The sequence below is a fragment of the Pristis pectinata genome, chromosome 12 (genome assembly GCF_009764475.1).
Source record: "Pristis pectinata isolate sPriPec2 chromosome 12, sPriPec2.1.pri, whole genome shotgun sequence".
Lineage (NCBI taxonomy): Eukaryota > Metazoa > Chordata > Chondrichthyes > Rhinopristiformes > Pristidae > Pristis > Pristis pectinata.
In genome coordinates, this window is record NC_067416.1 from 3664772 (window position 1) to 3683402 (window position 18631).

General features: G+C 45.7%; 1 protein-coding gene across 1 annotated transcript in view; it reads right to left on the minus strand.

The window, feature by feature from the left end:
* zfyve27 (zinc finger, FYVE domain containing 27) overlaps positions 1–18631 on the minus strand; it is a 156636-nt gene that overhangs the window by 111673 nt on the left and 26332 nt on the right.

Genomic DNA, 18631 nt, shown 5'->3' on the forward strand with positions numbered 1-18631 from the left:
TATTATACAAGATAGTGAAAAGATAAAGAGATTGTGCAACTACCATACAGAGAGTGGTGGGTGCCTAGAACGGGCTGTCAAGGGGAATGGTGGAAGCAGATACGATAGTGGTTTTTAAGAGGCTGTTAGACAGGCACGTGAATATGCAGGGAATGGAGGGATATGGATCAGGTACAGGCAGAAGGGATTTAGTTTAATTCAGCCTTGGGTTCGGCACAGACACTGTGGGCCAAAGGGCCCTTTCTACTTTAAGATGGCACTTGGAGAGTTGAACCCAGGAGCGCCAGTGTACCAGTTTACCAATGACAATTAGTAAAAGTCCAGCAGCTTCTCAAGAAACACTGCTGCCTCTACCTGCAGGTTAGACAGCGAGCTGGAAACTGCACCCCAACAGAAGGTTACACGAGTCGAAAAATGCGATGCTTGCGTTTGCCAGGTGACGCTGCTGGCACACACTGATCCTTTCGGAATTAAAGTATAAATGTAAAATTTCCATTCAGATGGAAACATTTATGTATAAAGGAAGGAAACTGCAGCCCAACTATAATAACGTCCATTTATATAGCACCTTTAACACAGTGAAATAAGAAAGCCCCAAGGCACTTCACTGGCATCTGACCAAACACTGCTGGTGGGGGTCTGGAACTCACTGTCTGAAATGGTGGCAGAGGCAAGAACCCCACTGTACATTTAAGAAGAACCTGCATAAACAACTGAAAGGCTGAGAGCTGGAGAGCTAAAGGAACAGACAGCTGGAAAATGGGATAAACCTACAGTCTATTTTGGCCAGTGTGGTGCCTCCTTCTGCACCACAATGTTTCAAAAAAAGAAAAGCTGACGTGAAGCCATGTACATGGATACTGGGGCAAATGGCCAAAGGCTTGGTCAAAGAGATATGCTTTAAGGAGCACCAGAAGTGGAGAAGCTTACGGAGGGAATTCCAGAGTCTGGTGCCTCATTGGAGTTATTAATTTGGGAAAAGTCAAGAGGCCAGAATTGGAAGAGAGAGGGTGGGCAGAGTAGGTCTTTATTCATTGGAGTGTAAGAGACTGAGGGGTGATCTTACAGAGGTGTATAAAATCATGAGGGGCATAGATAGGGTGAATGCACACAGTCTGTTTCCCAGGGTTGGAGAATCACGAACTAGAGCTTAAGGTGAGAGGGGAGAGATTTAATAGGAACCTGAGGGGCAACTTTTTCCACCCAGAATGTGATCAGAATCAAAATTATTATCATTGAGATATGGCATGAAATTTGTTGTTTTGCGGCAACAGAACAGTGCAAAGATATAGAATCCATAAATTACAAAAATAAATAAATAGTGCAAAAAGTAAGAATAATGAGGTAGTGTTCCTGGATCATTCAGAAATCTGATGGTGGAGGGAAAGAAGCTGTTCCTGAATCGTTCCGCACATGGAACAAGCTGCCAGAGGAAGTGGTTGAGGCAGGTACGTCAACAATATTTAAGAGGCACCTGGAGAGGTACAGGGACAGGAAAGGTTTAGAGGGACATGGGTCAAATGGGACTAATTTAGATGGGCATGGACTGGTTGGGCCGAAGGGCCTGTTTCCATGCTCTGCACTCATAGTGCAGATATCCCCCATGGTTTTTGAGCAACAGCACAGCCAACCTCAAATCCACTTTTTAAATCAAAACCCTGAAGCTACAGATTGGGAAGATCGATGAAGGACACCAGTAATGCAACTTCATAACCTAATAAGAAAGCCAAATCATGAGGCTGGACCCAAAGCTAATGATCGCAGAGTTTACAAAGGGGCTTCAGTGAGGGATTGACCAATTTACTGATGAATGTCAATTACACTTTTGCTTTGAACATTTACATGATTGCATCACGTAATTAGAATTAAATTACAAGGCTATCCATCCCATCACCACTGTGATAGCGCGTTGGAAAAAAGCTCTCCAACGCTCTTAGCCCATGACCTTGTAAATCATCTTCTCTTCAACTACTCAAATTTCCTTGAGCCAGATTGGATACGTTCTGCCTTTTTGTCAATAGGATGTATCTCAGCTGCTCTCCACACCATCAGGGAGGTGCCAGCCTTCTAACCCTACAAGAACACTTGGCTGGAGGTGAGATAGCTCCTATGTTCAGGTCTTCAACACTGCAGTTCTGGGCAATCAGTGGCATTGCCAACACAGCCACAGAGCCAAGAACAGAAAGGTTACAAAGATTTACTTTCATGCCCAGGGTTGTTTGAGTACATTATGTATCACCATAGGGAAGAGTTAGGCTAAACGAGCACAAGGTGCATCATTGAAGAGGGAATAGTGCGTAAATATTGCAACAAAGGTAAAAGCTCCAAGGCAGTACTGCTGGCTTTGGACTTCACAGCACGGATTCAATGGACCAAATGGCCATGTGCTGGTGAACCTGCTGCTCATGCATGAGTGAGACCACAAGGTGTAGGAACAGAATCAAGCCATTCGGCCCACCGAGTCTGCTCCGCCATTCAATCATGGCTGATTTTTTTCTCAACCCCATTCCCTCGCCTCCTCCCGTAACCTTTAACCCCCTTACCAATCAAGAACGTATCAATTTCTGTCTTAAATACACCCAGTGACTTGGCCTCCACTGCCCTCTGTGGCAACAAATTCAATAGATTCACTGAAGAAATTCCTCCCCATCTCTGTTCTAAAGGGACATCCCTTTATTTTGAGGCTGTGCCCTCAGATCCTAGACTTTCCTACTGTTGGAGAGCTGAGCTGTCAGGGGATATGTAATGTAAGACATCCAGCAGCAATAATAACCCTCCAATCTGAATCATTATTGGAGAGACGAATTTTATTCCAGTTTTAACAACGTCTGTAATTCTTGATTAGATTATAACCATGTAATCAGTCATTAACCAGAAAACTTCTCAACTTGAACAATCTTGCAAATGCTTCACTATTATACCAAGTTTGTTAAACATGAAACCAATGGGAGGTATGGGTCAAAGAGCTTCAAGCCTGTTCCATCCTTGTACAAAAATACAGCTGACCCTGTACCCCATCCACTCTCCCACCCTGTCCATAAATCCCTCAATTCCCCTTACAAATGTATAGAGGAATGGCAGGATGTATGAAGGGATCTTAGGGTCTGAGTCCACAGTTCTCTGAAAGTGGCCACGCAAGTTGAGAGGGTGGTAAGGAAGGCACATGGCATGCTTGCTGTCATTGGTCGGGGCATCGAATACAAGAGTCGGGAAGTCACGTTGCAGAGAGCTGTGGACACAGCTCAGCACATCACGGAAACCAGCCTCCCCTCCATGGACTCTGTCTACCCTTTTCGCTGCCTCGGTAAAGCAGCCAACATAATCAAAGACCCCACCCACCCCGGACATTCTCTCTTCTTCCCCACTCCCATCGGGCAGAAGATACAAAAGCCTGAAAGCACGTATCACCAGGCTCAAGGACAGCTTCTGTCCTGCTGTTATCAGACTATTGAATGGCTCCCTAGTACGATAAGATGGATTCTTGACCTCACAATCTACCTTGTTATGGCCTTGCACCTTATTGTCTGCCTGCACTGCACTTTCTCTGTAACTGTAACACTTTATTCTGCATTCTGTTATTGTTTTCCCTTGTACTACCTCAATGCACTAATGTTATGAAATGGGATGTATGGATGCCATGCAAAGCAAAGTTTTTCACCATACTTCGGTATATATGACAATAATAAACCAGTTTACCAATTTATTTTGGTTAGGCCGCACTTAGCATATGGTGTGCAATTCTGTCCCATTACAGAAAAGATGTGGAGGCTTTGGAGAGGGTGCAGAAAAGGTTCACCAGGAGGCTGCCTGGATTAGAGAGCATGTGCTATAAGGAGAGGCTGTACAAACTTAGGTTGTTTTCTCTGGAGCATTGGAGGCTGACGGGACATTAGATAGAGGTTTATAAAATTATGAGAGGCACAAATAGAATAGACAGTCAAAACATTTTTCCCAGGGTAGAAACGTCAACTACTAAAGGACATGCATTTAAGGTGAGGGGGGTAAGTTTAATGGAAATGTGCAGGGCAAGTGTTTTTTTTAAAACACACAAGAGAGCGGTGGGTGCCTGGAACAGGCCGTCAGGGGTAGTGGTGGAAGCAGATACGATAGTGGCACTTAAGAGGCTTTTAGACAGGCACAGGAATATGCAGGGAATGGGGGTAATGGATCACAGGTAGAAGAGATTTAGTGTAATTTGACATCATGTTCAGCACAGACATGGTGGGCCGAAGGGCCTGTTCCAGCGCTGTACTATGTTCTAAGTTCATACAAAAATCTATCGATGTACTCAATGACCATGCACCCACAAGCTTCTGGGGGGTAGAGAATGGATGGCGCCTTTCCAAGCAAATGCTCCCTCATTCTAGACTCTCTAACCAGGGGAAACTAGCTTCAGGGTATCCGACCTGTCAGAATTATATGTTTCAATGAGATTACCTCTCATTCTTCTAAACTCCAGAGAATACTGGGCCATTCTAGTCAATCTATCCTCACAAGGCAACATCCTGACTGGAAACAATCCAGTGAACCTTGCTCAAGTAATTCCTGATTACACTGCAATCTTAAAACAACCCATTAATAATTCTGATTTTGTCTTATTACATAGAACACTACTGCCAAGCATTTATTGTTTTGTTTTTGCTATACCAAGAAGGTGAATTAAAAAGGGGTGGTGTAAAATGTTTTGATACAAGTGTTTTGCTTAATAAACTGAATAGTTCTTTTTACATGCTTTCCTCAGACAATTTTCCTCTGCCAAGTACCAAGATCCAATACCCCAAAGTGGATCCTTGCCTCTCAAAAACAGAAGTGCACCTTTATGTCAACAACATCTGGGTATTCTTTGCAATCCTAACATTCAAGCAGAAACCCAACTCACTCCAGACAGCTTCCAAGACAGAAATAGATTTTCTCAAATGCATAAGCAGTGCAATAAAACAACAAAAATGTGGCTAAGGCTGTAAACCATTGGAATGATTGATAATAAATAGATATACATCAACAAAGGCAGACAGATTTGCTCCAATCTGTGAAACTTATCTATTCTTCCTCTACGTTTTTTTAAGAACTGTTTAACTTTCACTAAGGCAAAATAAAAACAACAAAAAATGTAAAACTGAACTCAAGGCAAAGCCTTGTACCATTTCCAAAAGGCCCTCCAACCTGGCTTGTTGTCTCTGAGGCTTCAGAGAGTTGCTCAATTTGCCAAGATACACTTAAACTTGTTTCCTGGGTCCACTTGGGACAAAGGATGTCAAATGCGCATCTTTCTGCACTTACGCATCCCCAGTTACAGTCCTTGCTAACGTACTGTTGTTTTGCCATTTTCTACCCCTCCTCCCGAGTACTGGTTGGGAACAGTTCCCACGGTTGGACGGAAGCCAATCCCACTTCCCCCGGCAGCCATGTCAACCCAGAGAGCACACGTGGGAAGAGTTGCTTTTGCACAGCTGAGCTCCACCTGGTCCAGTCAGTTCTCTGACACCAATGCAGGTCCACTTGTAAACAGGATGTCACACTAGAACTATGGACAGTCTTCCCATCCCTCAATGGTTGCATGCAATGCTTGGAGTCAAGCAATTAACTAATACGCCTCATGGCTCAGTTACGTTCTTAAAAAGGACTCGAGCCAAAAGAGTGACCCATAATGGAGCTCTGAACAGGACCAGGACAGAATCTGTAGTTAGTTATTGTACGGTTAGACTAAATTTGCTTTGAGATGTCACAATCCAGAGTGAGGGACCATCAAGCAACAGGATATTTTTCATTGTATTAATAGATTTCTAATACTGCTTGCCCCACTCAGACTCCCTGAGGGCAAACCAAACGGCATCAAACAAATTCCAGATGAGCAGTTCTTTGAGTCTGAAAGAACAAGAAACATTAGGAACTTGCAACCAGACACATAAATCCCCAGATCAAATGATAACCCATCAAATGCACGTGTCATTAATGGCCACATTTCTCCTATTGTATATCAACGGCAATTCAAAATGGCCAGCGTGGGGGTAAGCAAGAAACAAGACTTGCTTTTACATCTCCTAAAGTGGTCAACCAGGTCCATCATCCCACCCCCCCCCCCCACCCCTTGGACGATCCCTCAGGATTGAGGACGACTAGCTTCCACTCCAGTTCTTAGGTGATCGACGAGGCCAATGCAGGAACCAAAGACTTCCACAGATGGGGCAGGAGGTTCCTAATGGGATGGCCAGTGGGTGGCTTGAGGTGGTGCACCCAACCACAAGGACTCTAGGTTCTCAGTGCCATCCTGAACATTTCTCCTTTACATTGAGTGGTTGTGGCCCAGAGATTCCCAGGAATCAGTGGAGATTTATTCAAGGTGGCTTTGAGCTCATCCTTGAAATTTTACTGCTGTTCACCTAGTTACCTCCTTCTACAACGGAGCTCAGAACAGCACATCTGTTTTAGGAATCTGATGTGGGGCATGCAAACAATGTGGCCTGCCCATCAGGGCCAACAGAGTGGACACAGCCCAGTCTACCGTGGGCACAGCTCAACATTGACAACATCTACAGGAGGTGCCGCCTCAAAAAGGCAACATCTATCATCAAGGGTCCCCACCGTCCAGTTATGCCCTCTTCTCGCTGCCACCGTCAGGCAGGAGGTACAGAAGCCTGAAGTCCCACACCACCAGGTTCAGGAACAGCTACTTTCCTACAGCCAACAGGTTCTTGACCAACCTGCACAACTGTAATCCCACCTCAGGACTTTATTCTTTGCAGCGTAGGAGACTGAGTGGTAACCATATAGAGGTGTATAAAGTCATGAAGGACATAAATAGGGTGAGTGCACTCAGTCTTTTTCCCCAGTGAAAGGGATTCAAAAACCAGTGGGCATAGGTTTAAGGTGAGAAGGGAGAGATTTAAAGTTGACCCAAGGGTCAACTTTTTCCACACAGGGAGTTGTGTTTATCTGGAACGAACTGCTAGAGGCAGGTACAATAACTACATTTAAAAGACACTTGGATGGGTACATGGATAGGAAAGGTTTAGAGGGATATGGGTCAAACGTGAGCAAATGGTACTAGCTAAGATGGGCATCTTGGACGGCATGAATGAGTTGGGTCGAAGGGCCTGTTTCCGTAGCGTATGACTCTACAACTTTAAAAAGGTACCAACAGTATTTTGCAATTTAAGTAATTTTTCAAGCCCACTGTAAGAGGGGTGGTGATACTGTTCATAGAAGACAGCAAGAACAAATTTTAAATGGAGACACAAGAGACAGCAGATGCTGGAATCCAAGGCAAAAAATAATCCCAATACAGGCTCTCAACCATCCTTAGACTCCACAGATACTGCTTGACCCAAGTTCCTGCAGCAGTTTTTTTGCAAACGTTTAAATGTTCGCTTTCTAGAGTCAATAAAAGTGGTAAGTATACAGATAAGACTCCAATGCCAGTTCCAATGCTAAACTCACAATGGGTACAAGGTTACATAACTGGCAAGAATTGCTGACAAACGAATTATGATATCCAAGGATAAAAGGTACAGATAATCTAAATCCCAAAGGGAGCTCCGTTCCTGGAGGTTCGTGGGTCTTGGCTTCTGCCAATAGAACACACACACTGTGTTTCCGCTGTTAAGTCCTTCTGGGCAGGGTGTAGTATCAACAAGTTCACACCGTGACATACTATTGTCTTGGAAGAAAATACACTTTAAATGTGCTTCATGCACAATGTTCTTAATTCATTGCGTTGAACCTATTCCTCTGCTGCTGCTTCACCAGTGTTAATGGCCACATAAATTCAGATAATGGGCCTTTCTGCCCAGTTCAATAGGCAGTTATGAGAATTTCACAGAGCCTCTGTTACGCCTCACTCTAATTGCAGTAGAGACACAGTTTTAAACTGCACTGACAAGTGCCATTTCAGTCGGGTCAGATCTGCAAGGAACCGTGCCCATTTGCTTTATCTTTACAAGCTGTGCAATCTTGGGCTTCAATATCATTTCCATGCACTGGAGATGGTGAAAAGGGTAATCAGCAGGAAGATGGTGCGTAGATTTAGCAAATAAGTAATCTCACACAACGAGAATCTAAAACAAACAATTAATCTTGTGTGTGTTTAGTGTGACACAGCAGTACACATTTACAAAACTGGGTTGCATTATATGCCTGGAAAGGGCAGGCATCGCCCCCAGTTGGCCATGGTGTGCTATTACTGAAAGCAAGAGCCGCCAGCTTTAAAGCAACTCCATGGGAGGTCCTCCCCAGCATTCGAACACCAGACTTATGTACATACAAACAAGCGTTTGGGAGATCAGTGGGATGGATTTGCCAACTGCTGCCAGATGAAACCGTGGTTTGTAGACACAACACATCACGGGCACATCCCTCCCCACTATCGGTAGTTTTGTACATGAGGTGCTGCCTCAAGAAGGTAACATCCATCATCAAAGATCCCCACCATCCGGGCCATGCTATCTTCTCGCAGCTACCATCAGGCAGGAGGTACAAAAGCCAGAAGTCCCACACCTCCACAGCTACTTCCCTTCAACCATTCGGTTCTTGAACCAACCGGCACAACCCTAATCACTCCCTCAGTATAGCAACACTGGGACCACTTTGCACTATAATGGACTTTGTTTCTTTTGTTCTAATCGTGTTCTTTCTTGTAAAAATTGTGTATAATTTATGATTAATTTATGTTGAAATTATATTTATTTATTTTAATTAATTTTGTTTATTAAGACAGTGGTGGGAATTGAACCTGTGTTACTAGTGCTGTAATGTTCTGCTAACGGCTACACTAGTGGCATATCTTAATTTAAATCTTAATTTATGTTAATTAAATTATATTGAAGGAGCAGAGCAGGATGGAGGGGCTGAGTGGCCTGCCCTAATTTGTAGTATTCTGCAAAGCTAGTTGTCATCACTTCAGTTCTGGCAACCTCACACAGATCTTGGGACAGACAGGAGACACACAGAGCGTAGTGGGTATATGGAACATGCTGCCACTGGTAGGTACAAGTACAATGTTTAAAAGATAATTGGACAGGGAGGTGGAGAGGAAGTTTAGAGGGAGCAACAGACAAGATTCTGGAGGAACTCAGTGGGACAGGCAGCATCTGTGGACAGTCCACACTTCTGGTCAAGACTCTTCAGTCCAGGTGAAGGGTCTCAACTCGAATCGTCGACTTGCCCATTTCCCTCCACAGATGCTGCCTGACCTCCTAAGTTCCTCCAGCATCTTGTCTGTTGCTCCAGACTGCAGCATCTGCAGTCTTGTCTCTCTACATTTTAGAGGGATATGGGCCAAACAAGGGCAAATGCGATTATCGTAGATAGGAATCTTTGTCGGCATGGACAAGTTGGACTGAAGGGCCCGTTTCCGTGTTGTATGACACATAGTTGCATTACATATTGAGGACTATTAGAGTAAATCACAACCATTTCAATTCTCTGCCTGTTGAGGAGCAGATAAGATCAACTAATATTTGGACACAATGAGGATCAGTGAATACGGTGATCTAGCAGAAGAGAGAAAAGTGCACAGCATATGCCACTAGTGTAGCCGTTAGCAGAACATTACAGCACCAGTAACACAGGTTCAATTCCCACCACTGTCTGTAAGGAGTTCGTACATTCTGCCCGTGTGTCTGTGTGGGTTTTCTCCAGATGCTCCGGTTTCCTTCCACATTCCAAAGACGTACGGGTTAGGAAGCTGTGGGCATGCTATGTTGATGCCGGAAGCGTGGCGACACTTGCGGGCTGCCCCCAGAACACTCGACGCATTTCACTGTATGTTTCAATGTACATGTGACTAATAATTAAATATCTTATTATTTTAAGATGATATTTATTTATTAGGAACGTGTACATCGAAACACACAGTGAAATGCATCTTTTTGCATTACTGAGAATGTGCTGGGGGCAGCCCGCAAATGTCGCCACGCTTCTGGCGCCAACATAGCATGCCCACAGCTCCTAACCCGTATGTCTTTGGAATGTGGGAGGAAACCGGAGCATCCGAAGGAAACCCACGCAGACACACGACAAGAACGTATAAACTCTTTACAGACAGCGGCGGGAATTGAACCCAAGTCGCTGGTGCTGTAATTGGCACATCAGAATTAGCAGTGTAGATAGCTTACTCTTTCAACCCCCGAAAGATTTAAGGAACAAGGAACCTCAGCCTGGTGCCCTGGGCCAACATTGATCCCTCAACCAGCATCATCTAGTCACGAGCACATAGCTGTCTGTGGGATCTTGCTGTGCAGAAATCACTACATTTCCTGTATTACTGCCATTCAGGAGCTCTATATTGGTTGTAAAGCACTTGGGTTGTCATGAGGTGTGGAAGTAACTGTGGAAATGCAATCCCGTTTCCCACCCATGTGACCTGGGTTGAGGCAGATCTGAACTGTGGCCCATTACTACTTAACCTCCATCGGGATTTTAAACTTGATGTCGACTCCACTGGCACGTGGGCAAGTGCAGTTAGGTCTGGAGCAAGCAAAACCATTCTTCAAAGAGAGCACCTTCCCACCACTTAGTGCTGGTAAATGGAATGAGTTTAGTTGGGTACATGATGGTCACAGGGACAGAGTGGGCCAAAGGCTCACTTTCTGTGTTTCTGTGCTGTATGAATCTGTGACTGCATTATCCTGACTAGCCTGACAATTCTTGCTGCAATCCATCTGTTTAAAAGCCACAGTTTTCCTCCCAGAGTGCTGGTTCCCAACTGCTTCTTGTTTGCAAGCCACAATGGCAGCTAAAAGCCCCTCGACATTCATCAGGTGCTGCCCGACTCGCTGAGTGTTTCCAGCATTTTGTTTTCATTTTAGATTTCCAGCATCTGCCCAGTTTTGAGTTCCAATCTACAAACCAATACACTTGCATGAAGTTAAACAAGTTTTAAGTACATCCCAGCCAGAAATTTTATAGAATTAGACAGCCTCTAAAATTAGTTGCTGTTACAAAATCCTCCGTCTCTATGAGAGGGACACGATTTAAAGGGGACCCGAGGGATAACTTTTTCGACACAGAGGCTGGTGTGTATTTGGTTAAGTAGCTACCAGAGGAAGTGGTAGAAGCAGATACAATTATAACGTTTAAAAGACATTTGGGCAGGTATGTAGACAGGAAAGGTTCAGAGGAAGAAACACCAAAGGCACTGGAGGAACTCAGCAGGTCAGGCAGCATCCGTGGAGGGAAACCAGACAGTAGACGTTTTGGGTCGAGACCCTTCATCTGGACTGAGGCCCAAGGGCCTGTTTCTGTGCTGTATAACTCCATGACTCTAAATACACTGTATCAGATCTCAGTACAAGTATATGAAGCTACTTAAGGGCTCTGCTTTCTGTCACTTATTCTTCGCCCCTGACTCTAGGCACAGCTACATCACTATTTATTTTCTCTAAAACATTGTGATTATGTGGACAAGTGGAGCTCCAGTTCATGACTCTTTTGTAAGGTCAGGAGAGGGTGAAAATCAGAATAGATGGGCATACTCCTACTCCACTGCTGTCGTTAGTGTGGAGAGAATACAGGATGTGGCTCTATGACAATGATTTTTGAACCCAACCACTGTTCTGTAAAGCCGTTTGTACAAAAGTGCTGATGCAGGTTAATCAGGCTGAGAAAATATGTTAGCTCAAAAGTCGCTGGGGTACATTTCTAGAGGAGCAGGATTGAAGAGCAGAGGAGTGGTGTCAAAGCTGTATGGATCTTTGGTTAGACAGTGGTTACTACACACAGTTCTGGTGTCCATGTCACAGCAAGCGTTGAGGGACCTGGAAGAGGCTTTGCAAGGTTAGAATGTGTAGAAACACCCGAGACGCCTGGGGCTCTTTAACACTACGAAGGGAGTGGGGGCGTTTAGCTGGACAGACAGCACTGACTCGATGGGCAGAATGGGCTGCTCCCGTGCCTGTGAGCAGATACATCCACTTGTGTGGGAGCCCGTGAGTACAAAGCAGTCACTATCCAGCAAGGGATGCCCTGCAGCCAGAACCACATGGACAGGTGACACCGAGGGCGAACTGGATACACTAGTGGCGGAGAAAGAAATGGAAGATTGTTCGAATGGGGCGAGATGGAGAGGGGTTAGGAGATGCACGTGTGGAACACAAAACCCAGGCATGGGACCAGGCTGTGATTCCACACACTGTACTATGTGAATTCCATGCACTCTTCTTTATACCTCCATAGAGCTCCCCCTCTCAACACTGCAAAGCCCTCACCTCCTCAACCTAGTATCACAAGGTGTGCTTACAACCACCACCTGAAAATCTCTTCCTGTCCATCGCTGACTTTATTTAAGTGCCTCAGTATATTTAGAAAGTAATGTGTAAACAGAAAGAGGCCCATGCCTGTGCTCTGCCTGCCCTCAAAGGATTCCGTGGCCCCTTTTTTGAAGGCACAGTCCTGGCCAACATCATCTATCCACCAACATTATCTGATCTCCTTTTCTCCCTCCTCCTGATCTACTCAGTTCCTCCTACACCCATCCCTGCCCCCATCACCGTTTCTCTTTTCCTCCCCAACCTACTCCATCTGTCCATCACCCATACAGTTCCCTAGTACAATAAGGTGGACTCTTGAACATAGAACACAGCACAGTACAGGCCCTTCAGCCCATGATGTTGTGCCGACATTTTATCCTGCTCTATTATCCATCTAACCCTTCCCTCCCACATAGCCCTCCATTTCTCTATCATTCATGTGTCTATCTAAGAGTCTCTTAAACGTCCCTAATGTATCTGCCCCCACCTCTGCCGGCAGTGCGTTCCACACACCCACCACTCTCTGTGTAACAAAAAACTTACCTCTGACATCACCCTTATACCTTCCTCCAGTCACCTTAAAATTATGCCTTTAAAGGCATGATTTCACAGGCTTGACCTCACAATCTACCTCGTTATGACCTTGCACCTTATTGTCTACCTGCACTGCACTTTCTCTGTAGCTTTATTCTGCATTCTGTCATTGTTTCACCTTATACTACCTCAAAGCACTGTGTAATGAATTGATCTGTATGAACAGTATGCAAGACAAGCTTTTCACTGTACCTCAGTACAAGTGACAATAACAAACCAATTCCAGTTCCAAACACTCCTCCCAGGGTCCCCTCCCCCTACTGTTACTGTTCCCATCCTACCTCCTTTATTTGATTCACCTGCCACTCCCATCAGATTCCACCATCTGCAGCCCTCTGTCACCTCCACCTATCATCTCCCAGCCTCTGTCGCCATTCCCACTCTCCCCTCCTCCTCACCTGGATCCACCCATCACCTGCCAGCTCTTGCTCCACCCCTTCCCCTCACTTCTTTATACTGGCATCTCCCCTCTACCTTTCAGTCCAGAGGAAGGGACTCAACCCAAAACGTCGACTGTCCATTTCCCTCCGCAGATGCTGCCCGACCCGCTGAGTTCCTCCAGCACTTCGTTTTTTTGCTTCATTATCTAATCATCTCCTTGCTGCCTTGGGGATCTTACCGTGAAGTAAGCTTCATTTCCTGCAGTTCACTAGCACTTTTGTTGGCCGTGAAATGTTCTGGGACATCCTGGGGAGAATGAAGATTATAAAAACAGGAAATGTTGGGAAACACTCACCAGGTCAGTCGGTGTCTGTGGACAGAGAAGTAGTCAACATTTCAGGGCCAGAACCGAAATGTTGACTCAGTTTCTCATCCGCAGATGTCATCCAATCTGCTGAGTTTTCTCAGCATTTTGTTTTCAGATATTTTTGTGAAAATAAGAAACAGAAGTAGGCCATTTAGCCACCGTGAACCATTGAAGACCGTGGCCAATCTTTCACCTTGGCCTCACTTTCCTGTAGTACCTTCATTCCCTTCCTGTCTATAAACCCAAGCAGCTCTTCCCCAAGTATGCTGAGTAACAGACCAGCCACTTGTTTTGAGACTGCAAGCCCGATTCAAGACACCCATAAGACAAGAAGCAGAATTAGGCCATTTGGCTCATCGAGCCTGCTCCACCATTCAATCACGGCTGATTTTTTTTTTCTCCAACCCTTTGCCGCCAACCTATCAATCTCTGCCTCAAATACACCCAATGACTTGGCCCCCACAGCCCTCTGTGGCAACGAATTCCACAGATTCACCGCCCTCTGGCTGAAGAAATTCCTCCTCATCTCAGTTCTAAAGGGACGTCCCTTTATTCTGAGGCTGTGCCCTCAGATCCTGGACTCTCCTACTGATGGAAATATCCTCTCCACGTCCATTCTATCCAAGCCTTTCAGTATCCAGTAGGTTTTAATGAGATTTCTCCCCCCTCCCATCGTTCTGAACTCCATCAAGTACAGGCTCAGAGACATCAAAATCTCATACGTTAAGCCTTTCATTCCTGGGATCATTCTTGTATTGGTATTTGTTTATTATTGTGTCTTACAAATCGATCATACAGGTCAATTCATTACACAGTGCAGTTACACTGAGTTAGTACAAACTGCATTGATGTAGTACAGGTAAAAACAATAACTGTACAGAGTAAAGTGTCACAGCTACAGAGAAAGTGCAGTGCAATAAGGTGTAAGATTACAACAAGGTAGATCGTGAGGTCATAGTCCATCTCATCGTATAAGGGAACTATTCAATAGTCTCATCACAGTGGGGTAGAAGCTGACCTTAAGTCTGGTGGTACATGCCCTCTGGCACCTGTATCTTCTACCTGATGGAAGAGGAGAGAAGAGAGAATGTCCCGGGTGGGTGGGGTCTTTGATTATGCTGGCTGCTACACCAAGAGGTAAAGACAGAGCACAAGGAGGGGAGGCTGGTGTCCGTGATGCACTGGGCTGTGTCACCTCCTCTGGACCCTCTCCAGGGCCGGCACATCTTTCCTTAGATATGGGGCCCAAAATTGCTCTCAATATTCTAAGTGCAGTCTGACCAACACCTTATAAAGCCTCAGCAGTACATCTGTGCTTTTATATTCCAGACCTTGCAATATGAATGCTAACATTGCATTTGCCTTCCTTACTACCGACTCAACCTGCAAGTTAACCAAAAGGGAATCGTGAACTAGGACTCCAAAGTCCCCTTGCACCTCCAATTTCCAAATTCTCTCCACATTTAGAAAATAGTCCATCAGCCAGGGGAAACATTAACTTCAGATCTTTGCTGCTAACCCAGCCCACTAAAGTGTGGGCTTGCAAACCCAACACTGGATTAAAGCAGGAAACCAAAACAGGCCGCAGGGAGTGGGGGGCAAACAGCTAAAACTCTCGTATCCTTTTAAGTGAAAGCACAACTGCAAATTCACCCTTATCCCTTTGCTGGAATGAATTTCATGCTGTAATGCAGGACAAATGACTCCATTCGATGTGGTTATTACGTGCAAATCTGCGTAATCCCTTCCACACACGGGGGAGATGGAAAGGGCAGAGGAGGTTTGGCTGGGAAGGTGGGAGAAGGAGGAGCCTGTGGACTCCAAATTGTAAACAGAGGCTTTCTCTGCTGTAAACACAGGGTGTAACTCAACTGAACCAGTGGCAGCAGCGCTCTCAGGGACCTCAGCAAACACACCTGGAACCCTCAGACCAAAAATAAAAATTCATGTGCAATTTAGCTCAGATTAAGTCTGCAATCCAGCAAACCATTCTCAATGCAAACAGAAAACGTCAATCTCAAATAATTTCAACTCATCCCAGCCAAGCTAAACCCACACCAGAAATTAAAATGTAACGCTCCTCTTGAAAAGATCAAGACGCGAATCCTTTGAGTTTTGTCAGGGCCCCAAGTTTTGGAATACCCTCCCAAAACCCTTCCTTCTGTATGCTCCATAGAACCAGTGGCTTGATGTTAGGCTCAATGATTAACACCAGTTGATACGACTAGAATGAGACTGGTATTGGATTATTATTGTCACTTGTACCAAGGTACAGTGAAAAACTTGTCTTACAAACCATTCGTACAGGTTAATTCATTACACAGTGCAGTTACGTTGAGTTAGTACAGAGTGCATTGATGTAGTACAGGTAAAAACAATAACAGTACAGAGTAAAGTGTCACAGCTACAGAGAAAGTGTAGTACAATAAGGTGTAAGGTCACAGCAAGGTAGATCATGAGGTCATAGGTCATAGTCCATCTCATTGTAATAAAAGAACTGTTCAATAGTCTTATCACAGTGGGGTAGAAGCTGTCCTTAAGTCTGGTGGTACGTGCCCTCAGGCTCCTGTACCTTCTACCCGGTGGAAGAGGAGAGAAGAGAGAATGTCCCGGGTGGTTGGGGTCTTTGATTATGCTGGCTGCTCACCAAGGCAACAAGAGGTAAAGACAGAGTCCAAGGAGGGGAGGCTGGTTTCCGTAATGCGCTGGGCTGTGTCCACAACTCTCTGCAGCTTCTTGCGGTCTTGGGCAGAGCAGTTGCCGTACCAAGCCGTGATACATCCAGATAGGATACTTTCTATGGTGCATCAGTAAAAGTTGGTGAGAGTCAAAGGGGACAAACCAAATTTCTTTAGCCTCCTGAGGAAGTAGAGGCACTGGTGAGCTCTCTTGGCCGTGGCATCTGCGTGGTTTGTCCAGGACAGGCTGTTGGTGATGTTCACTCCCAGGAACTTGATGCTGTCAACCCTCTCAACCTCAGCACCATTGATGTAGACAGGTGCATGTGCACCGTCCCCTTTCCTGAAGTCAATGACCAGCTCTTTTGTTTTGTTGACTGCACCTGGAATATTGTGTTCAGTTCTGGTCACCATACTACAGGAAGGATGTAATGAAGCTGGAGGAGTTCAGACAAGCTTCACAAGGATGCCACTGGGACTGGAGGGCTTGAGTTATAAGGAGAGACTGGACAGGCTGGGACTTTCACTGAAGCAAAGGAAGCTGATGGGGTGACCTTATAAAGGTTATAAAACCATGAGGGGCAGAGATAAGGTAAATGCTCACAGTCTTTCTCCCAGGTTAAGAGAACTAGAGGGCATGGGTTTAAGGCAAGAGGGGAAAGATTTAAATGGGGCTTGAGAAGCAGGTTTTTCCATTCAGAGGGTGGTGGGTATATGGAACAAGCTGCCAGAGGAAGTGGTTGAGGTGGGTACAATTACAACAGTTAAGAGAAATTTGGACAGATACGTGGATAGGAAAGCTTTAGAGGGATATGAGCCAAATGCAGGCAAATGGGACTAGCTCAGGTTAGCATGGATGGGTTGGGCCAAAGGGCCTGAGGGAATAACTTCACGATCGGTGCCTTGCTGGACATGGGAGTTGTCAGAGAAGGTGCCTCTTCACTCAAAAGGTAGTGAAATCTAGAATTCCTTTCCCTTACCAATGCGCGCCACCACTGTCCCACCACCAAAGCATCCTGATAGTGGGTTGAAACTCTAACAGCTTTCAGCTGGCCAAAGGGAATTAATGTTATGGAACCAGGGCTGAGGAATCAGAGCAGACAAGCACTGTGAAGAGCGGACAGGGTAGCTGCAGGGAGCCGTGACGGTGGAGGTTTTGGCTGCGGTTTCTGCAGAATCTCTACATGTGGAATGTTCACCCGGGGCTCTTCGCTGATGCCGACACATTGTTAGTATTCTCATCTCTTGCAGGAAGGGCAATGCCTCTGGCAGCCCAGTGTCCCAGCAGCATGCTGCTCACACCAGCCACTCTGTGCACGCCACCATCTTCCTCCTCTCCGTGCTGTCCCATCAAATGCGCTGTGCAGTGCGTGCGTCCTTGCAACCCAGTGCAGCACTGGAGGATCTGTCAGGCCAGGCAGCATTTGCCGAGACAGCAGTATATCTGAGGCTTCAGGTCAGCATCACCTTTCCTGCAAGAGGTGAGAATCCCAACAATGTGCCGGCATCAGCGAAGAGCCCCGGGTGAACATTCCACATGTAGAGATTCTGCAGAAACCGCAGCCAAAGCCTCCACCGTCACGGCTCCCTGCAGCAACCCTGTCCGCTCTTCACTGTGCTTGTGTCTGCTCCGATTCCTCAGCCCTGGGTCCATAACATTAATTCCCTTTGGCCAGCTGAAAGCTGTTAGAGTTTCAACCCACTATCAGGGTGCTTTGGTGGTGCATATTGGTAAGGGAAGAGAGTTCCAGATTTCATGCAACATTTTGCTTTAGTGCAGTACAGGAAGTCCCTGGGTTATGAACAGGTTCTGTCTTTCCATAAGTCGATTTTGTCCACAAATTGGAAAATACGCAAAGATCACTTGAAACAAGAGATTCTGCAGATGCTGGAGATCTGGAGCAACACACAATTTGCTGTTGGAACTCAGCAGGTCAGGCAGCATCTGTGGAGGGAAACAGACAGTCGATGTTTCAAGGTTGAGACCCTTCATGATGTCCTGATGAAGGGTCTCGACCGGAGATGTCGACTGTCCGTTTCCCTCCATAGATGCTGCCCGACCCGCTATGGAGGGAAATGAACAGTCGACGTTTCCGGTCAAGACCTTTCATCAGGACATCATGAAGGGTCTCAACCTTGAAATGTTGACTGTCCGTTTCCCTCCATAGATGCTGCCTGACCTGCTGAGTTCCCAGGCATTTTGTATGTTGCTCCAAAAATCACTTGGTATGGTAACCACCCCTCCACAGTATTGTAATGAATGGCATCAAAAGAACATGGACACTTTTTTTAAATATACGTACACAGAGAGTGGCGGGTGCCTGGAGCACACTGCCAGGGATCATGGTGGAAGCAGATATGACAGC